Below are 12,331 nucleotides of genomic sequence, written 5' to 3'. Positions count from 1 at the left end.
TGGACAACTAAACTTTGTCCCCTACTTCGAAAGCTACCTCTTTGCTTCTGCGTTTGTCAGCATAGCTATTGGAACGAGCGTTAGCTTCCTTAAGTGTAGAAATCAAGGTAGTATAAAGGTTATGGAGAGCTGTTAATCATTCTTGGACTGCTGGCACAGAAGAAGCACTAGGCGTTCCAGGGAACAGGGATGGATGGATGTCTGTGTTTGCAAAAAACGGGGTCATCTGAGTAGTGGAGTGAACTGAGTTATTGTACACAAATTCTGCCGTAGGAAGGAACGTAACCCAATCATTTTGCAAAGATGTTACAAAGCAACGTAAGTATTGCTCTAATGTTTGATTGGTTCATTCTGTTTGTCTGTTGGTCTGAGGATGAAAAGCAGTGGAAAAACAGGTCTGAATACCAAGAGATCTACAAAATTCTCGCCAGAATCTTGAGGTAAATTGCGTGCCTCGATCTGACACAATCATATCAGGAGTTCCATGGACGAAAAATTTCACGCACCACCAAGTCAGCAGTGGTAGCTGCAGAAGGAAGACCTTGAGCTGGAACAAAGTGTGCCATTTTTGTAAGGTGATCCACTACAATCAGTATGGTGTTATACCCTTGAGATCTTGGGGAAAAAAAGTCTAAAGACAATGAAAAGTTTTGGAGATAACTAAATGACCTGCAATTTTGGAGCTATGGGTCAACTACAGGACCTGTTTTTGGCAGGACACTGGGATAAACACCTTCTCTTCATGAAAAAGAAAGTCATCTAGTGCCTGCAATTTTCCAGATGAAAGTAAAACTGGAGTGTCCGCATCAGTAGCATATGCACCTTTAATAATTTCACAAAAGTTAGAACATGGAGCAGAAAACAGAAAATGTTCCTTGTTAATAATTGGAATTTCAGATTTAGGCGATATAGGAGTCAAAGTTGGTGGTCTGGAAAGAGCATCAGTTTTCCCATTCTTCCTAGCTGGACAGTAGGAAATTACAAAGTCAAACCGTGAGAAAAATAAGGACTATCTAGCTTGACGGGAGTTAAGACATTTGGCAGATTTTAGGATTCCTAGCTCCCTCCAAAAAATGTCTCCATTCTTCAAAGGCGGTTTTAATCGCCAGTTATTCCTTGTTTCCGATATCATAGTTTCTCTCTGCCTCAGTCAACCTTTTTGATGAAAAGGCGCAAGGATAAAGGAGAGATTTAGGGCCATGATGTTGGGAGAGGACTGCACCAATAGCATAATCCGAGGAATCTACTTCAACTATGAATGGTTTCTCCAAATCTGGATGTTTTAAAATGGGTGCGGAGGTAAACAATGACTTTAATTTATCAAAAGCAACTTGTTCCCTGTTAGACCACTGAAATGGGACCCCTTTTCATGTAAGACACATGATAGGAGCAACAACCGAAGAAAAGCCCCTAATGAAGCATCTATAGAAGTTTGCAAACCCTAGGGATTGGCCATTGTAACACTGCCTGCACCTTATCTACATCCATTTTTAGCCCATGAGGAGAAATGTTAAATCCTAAAAACTTAATGGAGGTAGACTCGAATTGACATTTTTCGAGCTTAGCGTATAAATTGTGCTTACGCAGTCTTGACAATACCTCCTTGACGTGCTGCTGATGCTGCTCAAGTTCGTCTGAGAAAATCAATATATCATCCAAATAGATGATTACAAATTGGTCAATTAGATCATGAAAAATATCGTTAACAAAAAATTGAAAAGTTGCGGGAGCGTTAGTAAGGCCAAAGGGCATGACCAAATATTCAAACTGCCCATAGTGAGTACGGAACGCAGTCTTCCACTCGTCCCCTTCTCGGATGCGAATTAAATTATAAACCCCCCTAAGGTCCAACAGTAAAAACTCGAGCAGATTTTAATTGATCAATAAGTTGGGACATGAGTGGTAGAGGATATCTGTTTTTACAGGTTATCTTGTTTAATTCCTGGTAATCTACACAGGGACGCAGAGTGCCATCTTTTTTCTGAACAAAGAAAATAGGAGCCTCTGCAGGTGAGGAAGAGGGACGTATAACTCCCTTTTTAAGGTTTTCATCAATATATTTTTTGAGCTCAGGTTCTGATAAATTAAAAATTCTTCCAATTTTTGAGCCCGAAATCAAATCTATAGAGCAATCATATGCCCGATGGGGAGGAAGTTTATCTGCCTCTCTTTTATCAAACACATCCACAAACTCTTTTGCTGAAATCGCCTGCGCAGTGTGTGCCATCCCACCAGCGACTTACATTTTCACCGGTGGGATGGCAGTTTGGGGAGATTAGTCGCCCGTGACAAGGGAGATTTGCCGCAGGCGACTAATCTCCCCGTGTGCCAGAGCCCTTATATTGGGAAGGCAAAGTGAAATTAACTTGTATCCTCCCTGAACGCTCATCTCCAGATAACTTGGGTAATTTAGTCTCTACACTATGAATTGATCGAAAGGTGATCTCCCTTGTTACCCAGTTGATTATGGCATTAACATTGATTTTAACAGCCATGGAAACCCCAAAATTACATCAAAAGGAATTGAAGGCAAAATGTCCAAAGAAATATTTCCCACAAAAACTTCATTTGCAAATAAAGAAACATTTGGTAACTCATGAGTTACTGGACCTGAACACAAGGCAAAACCATCCACCACTTCAATCGTCAGTTTTACAATAGGTTCCACTGGGTTTTTTGGGACACCCAGCCGAAAAGTGACCCTTCCATCCACAATACATACAGAGGCGCTCGGCTCTGCACCGATTCCTTTCCTCCAAAGAAATAGGCCCCCGGATAAATCCCACTTGCATAGCTTCATCCCCTGAAGCCACATCTTGAGAGACATCACCCTGACCAAGGCTAGTAATAGGTGTTGGCAAGGGCCTTCCAGTTTTCTCACGGAGCCTCTCAGTGAGATGCCTATCAATTTTAATGCACAACTGGAGCTTAGGTCATCTGGTGCATCAACTCTTGCAAGCTCGTCCTTGATTATATCTGTCAAGCCCCTCCTGAAATGGAATCTTTGCGCAGCCTCATTCCAGGAGGTATCTGCCACCCACCGCCTGAAACTAGCGGCATACTTTGCCACAGACCCCCGCCCCTGGGACAAACCAAGTAAGGCAGCTTCAGCTGTGGCCACACGGTTTGGGTCATCGAAGATAACCGCCATAGCTGCTAGAAACCCATTAAAATCAGACAACAAGGGGCTTTGTTGTTCAATCAAGGGAGAAGCCCAATTTAAAGCTTCCCCAGACAAAAGTGTCAGGATCAGCCCCACTCTACGGGAATCAGTGGAATACTGCTGGGGTTGCAGCTGAAAAATTTGCTTGCATTGGTTAATGAAACCCCTAAAAGTTATTCTGTTCCCCGAGTATTTTTCAGGCAGGGGCATTTTAGGTTCCTTAGTAGCACTAACAGCTGATGCCGGGGGAGCTAAATTAGCCCGTGTAACATGGTCCTGCAGCTGCTGAACCTGTGCTTGCAGACTAGACATGGCTTGAAACATTGATGTGAATTGTTGAGACAAATCTGCAATAGCTTGACTGGTCTCAGCTGGATCCATTTTATGGCCAGTTCAATATGTTATAAGGCAAAAGTTACACTGGATCCCCTTGCTTGAGACCCGAAACAAAGTAGCAAGTCTGACTCCTTGTCAGCAGGATAGCTGCTAGGCTGATTTGGAAACAATTGTAACAACACACACAGCTCCTGGGTGCAGCCGCTGGCTTACACACACAGTAACAAGTCTGTAACTCGTTGGCAGCACAAAAGCTGCTAGGCAAAGGTTTTGAATCTATTGTGACTGCTCACAGCTCAGCTCCCAGGTAATGCTGAAAGTTTGCAAAGGTACTAGCTGTGTGAGAGATTTGATTGAACTGGCAAAGGGGAGTGCACGCAGGGGGTTTAAGAAACCTATGCCTGACTCTGATAGGCTGCGTGGCCAGTGCATGTTAACTCATTCCTCACCAGCCAGCCAACAACTCACCCTGCAATCCTAACAATCCTTGACAGCCTACTCTTGCAGTTTAAATTTGCCATCCCTCTTACCAGTTTAGTTCACATCCCTGCTCCCTACAGCACATTAATTTCCTTCTTATGGGCTGGAGCCCACCTGCACTGCACTGCAGGGACATATAAAGAGGCAAAATTAGGTTTTTATATATGTTGTTATCTATGAAAATCTCCAGCTTCTCTATTAAAGTTTCCCCCAACACACCACCATTTAGACCATTTAGTGTATTTCTTTGCACTTATCAACATTGAACCTCATTTTCCACTTTGCTGCCCAGTTTTTCAATATTGTCAAAATTTTCTACAAAGTGGCAGCATCCTACATGGAACTTATCATTTTGCACAATTTAGTATTGTCAGCAAAAATAGAAACAGTACTTTGTATGCCCACCTCCATTAATAAACAAGTTAAAAAGCAAAGGAAGAAGAACTGACCCCTGCATCAAAAGGCACAGCAATTTGGAAGGGAAGGCTAGAAGGACAGATTGGCACTAAGCGCAACTATATGGAAGTGTGGGAACACATTTGGATGCAAGTACCTGTGAAAGTGAGTTTAGACACAACCCACTGAGAGGAAAAGCACACTGTGCCCACTGTGTCTGTGGATCTGAATGAGCCCTTTTGACTTCAAGAACAAATTGTAATCAATCAAAAAGTTGAAGGTTGAGTGATTTGGCCACGATAGCCATCTCAGATAGTCATCTGTCCTTGAACAATACAAAAATCTCATCACAACTGCCCAGTTGCCTCCACAGTCCTGATCTGAACCCTTAGTGACATGTGACTAAAGAGATGGACAACTAAGTGTGACAAGCAGGGGTTTAACTTTGGGGGGTTCCTCTGCACATAATCGTGGGTGACCTATGATCGGAGCAAACTTGCAAGTCACCCGTGATCCCACTGACACATAATCATGGGTCATTGACAAGGAAGCAGAACCCTCAGAGCCCCCGGGTCGGCTTCCTCAGTAGTTATGCCAATGGTGACAAGTTTTGTTCACAGATAATGTGTTTCTGTTTAGTGTACACAAATTGCCATGGTAGGCGTGTTTATAAAACCCAAAAACAATACCCAAACAATACCCTATGATGTTGAGGGAAAATGTGATTCACTGCCAAGAAAGAAATGCTGTTTTGAATTTCTGATTTGGGCTACAGACAAACTTCAATTGAAGAAGTAGACACCTTGTAGTATATATATATACACTGTCAGCAGAATATTAACATAGCTATGTGATTGGAACTTATTTCACTTAGTATTCTACTGGATAATGCAGTAAAGCGCATTGCAGCACCTAGTCAGAGCTTTGGTGCACCCTAGGAACTGACTGGGGAAGCACAATGAATCAAAAGAAAGTTCAGCAGTAAACCACAGGCAGAAACATGCAAAAAAGCAGCTTCCAACTGGCAGAGAGCCTCCAGAAGTAGTGGAGTAGCACACCTTGTTGGTCAGATCAGAGAAGAGGATGCTGGAAAAAGAAAGCTTTAAAAGACCTTTTAAAGGAATACTGTCATGGGAAAACATGCTTTTTTTCAAAACACATCAGATAATAGAGCTTCTCCTGTTTTTCAATCCATTTTTTAATCTTTAATTCTAAAAATTTCACATGGGGCTAGCCATATTCATCATGTCCCAGGGTGCCGCAGCCATGTGACCTGTGGTCTGATTAACTTCAGTCACACTTTACTGCTGAGCTGCAATCTGGAGTGATATTACTCCCCTCCCAGCAGCCGATCAGCAGAATAATGGGAAGGTAGTAAGATAGCAGCTCCCAGTAGGTATCAGAATAGTACTCAATAGTAAGAAACCCAAGTCCAGCTTGGGACTCCTCCAGTTACATGGGAGTAGGAGAAAAAATAGGTTATCTGAAAGCAGTTCTAATGTGTAGTGCTGGCTCCTTCTGAAAGCTCAGACCAATATAACAACTAAAAAAAACATTTGTTGCTTCAAGAATAAAGTTTAAATGGTAGAGTGAATTATTTGCTATGTAAATAGTGTAATTTAGAAATAAAAAGTATACCATAAAAATCATGACGGTTTTATTTTATAGAGCTTTTTATAAGAGCTAAGTAATCTGGACAAACAACCAATCTAAGAATAAAGAAAGGCAGACTTATATAATACATGTTTTTTTGTAGCATGCCGTGTCCTGGCTATAGTATAATAGGTTGACATATGACAGTTCTCACAAGTTGAATTCCTTGACTTGCTAGCTCAGGGGACATCTGTTTCACTGTAATGGTTTAAGGCTATAAAGCAATAACACAGCGAGCAGTATCTTTCTTTGATATGTACAGATAACAAGAAATCCCTAAACACTTAATTTAGACACAATGGGGAATATTTATGCCATTATAAATTTCAGCACGGTCAGCAACTTAGTCTAATTCTGTTACAGTCTTGAATAAAATGAAAAAGGAAGTTCCTGCTAATTGCATTTGAGACACACGGCAGAATAAGGAAAATCCAGTAATGTTATTGAATGAACCTATATATATATGTATATGTATCTGTGGTGTCCAACTTTTTTAGTGGGCCAATTCATTCTCACACTGCATATTTACGGTCAATTTATACTAAAAATTGAAAAACTAGAGATCAAGTTGGAAAGGCATTTACTGTATATACCATCTAAGAGTAAGACCGTGCTGGGCATGTACCGCTTTTGCCTGCATAGTTCCAGCCCTTTTCTGAACACGATGCACTCAATCTCAACACGATGCACCTGATGCAAGTGGATTGGGTGCGCCAGAGCAGCCCACCACTTACGCTAGGAGGAGCCAGTAGCTTTGGGTGTGTTCAGCTATAGGTCCAGTTCTGTCTGAACACATTGGCTGAACATAGTTACATAGTTACATAGTTACATAGGGTTGAAAAAAGACCATTGCCCATCAAGTTCAACCCATCCGAGTAAACCCAGCACACAACCTATACTAACCAATCTATACACTCACATACATAAACTATAAATACAACCAGTAATACTAACTGTAGATATTAGTATCACAATAGCCCTGGATATTCTGCTTGTTCAAAAACTCATCCAGGCCCCTCTTAAAGGCATTAACAGAGTCTGCCATTACCACATCACTAGGAAGGGCATTCCACAGCCTCACTGCCCTCACCGTGAAAAACCACCTACGCTGCTTCAAATGGAACAAGCATAGTATCCAAAACTATTGTAATACTAATATCTACAGTTAGTATTAGTAGCTGTATATGTAGTTTATGTACAGTATGTGAGTGTATAGGTTTGTGTGTGCTGGGTTTACTTGGAAGGGCTGAACTTGATGGACTCTGGTCTTTTTTCAACCCTATGTAACTATGATTCCATAAAAGTTTGCCTGTTTCTACTCGTGTGCCCGGTGTGGCAAAGGGGCTCTGTAACATTGAGTATTCTGCTTGACACAATAAATCACAGGGATTTCCTGTGCTGAGTGGCGCATGTGCTAGCTTTGATTTATGTTGCACCATAGAGTATTAAAGGGGTGTCTATCCCTTCAAACCCCTTGGAGGGCCATTTCCGGCCCATAGACCTCCAGTTGGGCAGCCCTGGTTAAGAGGGTTGTGCCTGAAACTCACAAAAACAAACATAGTTGCATTTTAAAATAATGCAACTACCTTGGCTCTCCCTTGGATGTGAAAAGGAGAGACATGTTGTCTTCCCTTTGTATGAGAGAGACACTGCCCTCCCTGGCAGCCTGAGGGATCCAGGCCAAAAGTGGTCTCTCTGCAAGGACCATGGAGCAGAGAGAGAAGAGCAGTTTGTGAAAGGCTGCTAAGAAAGAACTCTGAGACGGTACAGTGACTCACTGGAATGATATCTTATTTTTCCAACCATTAATCCATGTAGAAAACTGGTCCTAGAGAAGAGAGGGAAATATATTCTGTGTTTAGTTAGAAACCAGAGGGGACAAGGAATTTATTTTGTTTGCTGCAACTGAGAACAGAACCAGGCCGGAAAATATGAGTGCCCAAGGCTGGCCAAAGCCAACCTCCTTACCCATCCCCCCACCATCCACTCATTAGAACAGGGGTCCCCAACCTTTCTTACTTGTGAGCCACAGTCAAATGTAAAAAGACTTGGAGAGCAACACAAGCACCATAAAAGTTCATGGAGCTGCCAAATAAGGGCTAAGATTGGCTATTAGGCAGCCTCTATGCACACTATCAGCTTACAGGAGGCTTTATTTGGTAGTAAATCTTGTTTTTATTCAACCAAAACTTGCCACCAAGTCAGGAATTCCAAAATAACTACCTGCTTAGGGGGCATTGAGAGCAACATCCAAGGGGTTGGGGAGCAACATGTTGCTCATGACCCACTGGTTGGGGATTACTGCATTAGAAGTTTCCCACCACTTGCTGCAAGATTGAACCGACACCTCGCACAATCCTTCACTGTGGCTGCTTGCCAGTCCCCCTGTGGAATGGTTTGCTGGCCTTTAAAAATAATTTTCTAACTCCAGACTGAAAATTGTTTTAACTAGATGTCATCAAATTCCTGAAACGTCCCTAAGATCTGTCTAGGATAATTGCTTTTGGCTGGCAGTAATCCAGGAGATTTTTTTTTTCTAAAATGGACCCATGACCTGGTTTTGTTGGAAGTATTACTAATTAGTTTTAAAAAATTACACTATTAAAGAGGCAACTGTTCTAAGCCATCTGTGCAATTGATCTTATAAACAGCAGAGCTGAAAATCTGGATCGAATACAGTATAGATTTATCTTTGTTTTTCCATAGATGTTCAGCAAAGAATATTGTTCTATTTAAAAATGCTGCTAGTTACCAAAGCATTTATTTATGATGGCAAACAATGGTTAGAAATATACTGCAGGCACTGTTCCAGTTGCATATCTAATGGCAATTCAAATAGCCTATGTTGGAACACTTGAAACCTTTACAGTAGCCCCAGGGTCGGACTGAGGGGTGCAGGGGCCCACCGGGGCTTCTGCCGACACCAACACCCTCTGACCCCTCCCCCGAGCACTCCTAAAAGAAACTTACCGGGGGAGGGAGACAGCAGATCACAGGAGTGCCCTGGGGGGGATTGGATCTGGGCCATCGGGGCCCTCTGGGTTTTTTTCCGGTACCCCGGCGGCCCAGTCCGACGCTGAGTGGCCTGACATCAGGGGAAAAAAATTTAGGAAATATAGGTACTAAATAAATGTATAGAAAATAGCCCATTATATTATAATCAGGGAGAAAATGTACAGGAAAGAACACGTTTCAGGGAGAAAATGTATAGGAACGTTATGAACTGATTAAATGTATAGAATATAGCCCATGATATAGCCCATGCTCATTCACACATTTCAGTACCACGGAAAGGGAGCATAAGGTTACATAAATGCTAAAGAAATTAATTGAATATTTTAAGTGAATTAAAGGGTAAATATGATACCTAAAAATGTACTATTTAATTAAAACAATTGTAAGTTACATTATTTATTTACTCACAATCCATGTCGAAACTAACCTGTTATTTCTTGAGCTAAACTGGGCAAACACAGGGACTAAAGGCACTCCATGTTTGGTCCTTGCGGTAGGTAGATAATTAGATCACACTGCTTAAACGAGATGTAAAGTCAAAAATCTAAATCTTTATATGTGTTATTTAGACAAAATGAAATAAATTTGCAATATAAACCCATTCAAAATTCTCTACCATTGGGGGGCATGGCCTAGCCAGTGATGTAGCAGAACGTGTCAGTACAGAGCTCCTCTCTACTATACCTCTAAACAGTTTGTGGCTAAAGCTGCCCTACTGGGCTCTAACAAACATCAGGTGGAACTAAGCACCTCCTATGCCTAATGGCAATCCCCAAATAGCTAGAAATATATACAGTATGTGACAAACTTGAAAAAGTCTGATGAACCAAGATGGTGATGCTGGGGATAATGCTGGAGCTTCTGCCTCACCAGACAACAACCTGTGGGACATGACCTCCCCCGCCCCGACAAATGAGCTAAGCACAATCCTTGAGGTCATCGCAAACTGCTAAAACACAGTTACTACGACACTTACAACAACAGCAAAGATTGATGAAGTAAAGCCAAGACATGCAGAACATCCATGACTGAGTAACTGAAGCAAAGACCAGGCTAAGTGCAGCAGAGGACTTTTTTTGATGTTTGATGTTTTATGAACACAGCAGGGTGGGTGAGGGACTTTTTTGGGGGGATTTTTGTTGGGAAATTTACTGGCTGCTAGTTGCACTAAAGTTATTGTTCTTTTTAAAGGACAATGAAAGGTTAATATAAATTAAAAGTAAGTCTAAAGGCATTCTTTTTAAGTACTTACTGCATTTCTAAATTCCCAGATCCCTGCTTGCTTCTCTGAGATATGATGCTGGCAGCCTACAGCAGTGTGAAGCCTACAGTGACATCACTGAAATCTCTCTCCCCTTCCTGTAGGCTGAAGTAAGTGTGATTAGGTGAGCCAAAAGTATTTTACTAAACAAAAGGAGGACTATTGGGCAGTATGCTTTTTAAATTTTGACTTGCATTCTCCTTTAAGCTTTTACTACCTTAAAAGACATGCTGAGACATGCTGAGACTTTGCCATATTCACCACTGGCAAGGCTTACTCATATCCAACCACAGGTGTATGTCGCACTACAATAGCAAAGTGACCAAACTATGTGTGGTAGGATGGGATGTTCAGGGTCTCAACGACAAGTTAAAAGAGCCACAGCATTTAATTTCCAGAAGTGATACATACCCCAGGTAATAAGCCTCCAAGAAACCCACATTACTGGCATTAAAACCTTGGCTCTTAGGCGCCCGTGGGTAGGCTGGGCCTACCATGCCACCTACTCACAGTACTCCAGAGGTGTCACAATTCTTATTAAAAAAATCCATGCAGTTCCAACTGGTCACTATACAGTACAACCCTCAAGGCAGATACCTACTCCTCAAGTTCGTTTATTGTATTGTCATCGTTCAGTTGCTGATAAGAGCAAATTCGTCACAGATAAGGAAGTGACTCATGGAATACAGAGCTTCAGTTAGCTGTGTTGAGGTGGCCATACACGGGCCAATTGTAGCTGCCGATATTGGTCCCTTGGACCGATTCGGCAGCTTATCGGCCCCTGTAGGGGCAGGAACGAGGGGCATGCCCGAACCGATTCAAGTAATATCACTGTGGTGTTCCAGTGTTACTCTTCTTTAAAATAAATACATGGGTGTTCCAAGCTAGTAGAGAAGTCAGTAAGGAAATTCTGTAGTACACATGGACTTACACCAGGTAGTGCAGAGGATGCCTGGGACCCAAACAATATGGTAAACGGCACACTCAGGAAAAGTACCCTGGGCCAGTGTATTTTTTGAGGAAGATAAAATTGATCCTGGATAGGAGGTTTAATCAATATACGACATACACGAGCCATCAATTTCCTATACATTATTATAAACAGTCCTTGGGGTTGTTATCAGTTGGCTCAATAAAACCTATTCATTAGAAAAAATTATATATCCCTGTTTTTAAAAAATAAGGATATAAGAAGTTATATCAGCGTTCTATGACCTGTATCATATAAGCACTTGGCCTTTACATGATCATGAAACTCCTCTGACTTTCCTTACATTTTACAATAAGGGGTACCTATATAAAAGATAATATATGTGTAATAGCATATTATATTATACTGACATTCAGTTTGGTGTCCCTGCAATTTTAAGAGTGTTTGAGATGCATTTTCAATGCATCAATTATGCATGTATTTTCTCCATAGGATAAAGCATGTCTCAGCACTTGTTGTAAAACGTTTCTAAACAGAGACTTTGTTATCTATTGATGCACTAAATCTATGGATGTCTGAAAAATATCTTTCCACCAGTAGACCATTATCTAAATAATTGGGTTTTGCCTTAGTTGGCACAAAAGTTCATTCTATACCAAATGTATTTTTCAGTGGAACAGTATTTTTTACATTACCATATTTACTGGCTAGTCCTATAGATAAGGGTTGTTCAGGTAAAGACACACAGACCATATATGGACTTTTATGCCCCAGATATATGTTATGTCAGATAACTGGCCAGTTAAGTGGAAATAGTAAGACAACACTGTTTTAGATTACATTTTGGACCATTCTTGGCTCTGAATAGACCTTCACTTTGGAGAAATAGCTTACTCAACTTGTTTAGCCTTATGCTCATTCTTGTTTCCTATATCATTTCCCTGAGGTGTAGTTTTAGGCCCAGCAAACAAACTCCGTTTAACAGCAACCATTTCTTTATATGCAATTTCAGCAATAGTCTCATGGCAAAAGTGAACAGAGTTTAGTGTCCTTATACAGACACTACAGGCTACAAACAGGCTACAAACAAACTACA

The 12,331-nt window shown here is 41.4% G+C and overlaps 1 protein-coding gene across 4 annotated transcripts in view; it reads right to left on the bottom strand.

Annotated features, from left to right (window-relative positions):
- arhgef33 (Rho guanine nucleotide exchange factor 33) overlaps nt 1-12,331 on the bottom strand; it is a 48,114-nt gene that overhangs the window by 34,794 nt on the left and 989 nt on the right. The window lies entirely within an intron of this gene.

This window comes from Xenopus tropicalis, chromosome 5 (assembly GCF_000004195.4).
Source record: "Xenopus tropicalis strain Nigerian chromosome 5, UCB_Xtro_10.0, whole genome shotgun sequence".
NCBI lineage: Eukaryota > Metazoa > Chordata > Amphibia > Anura > Pipidae > Xenopus > Xenopus tropicalis.
This window is presented reverse-complemented; position numbering and strand designations above follow the sequence as displayed.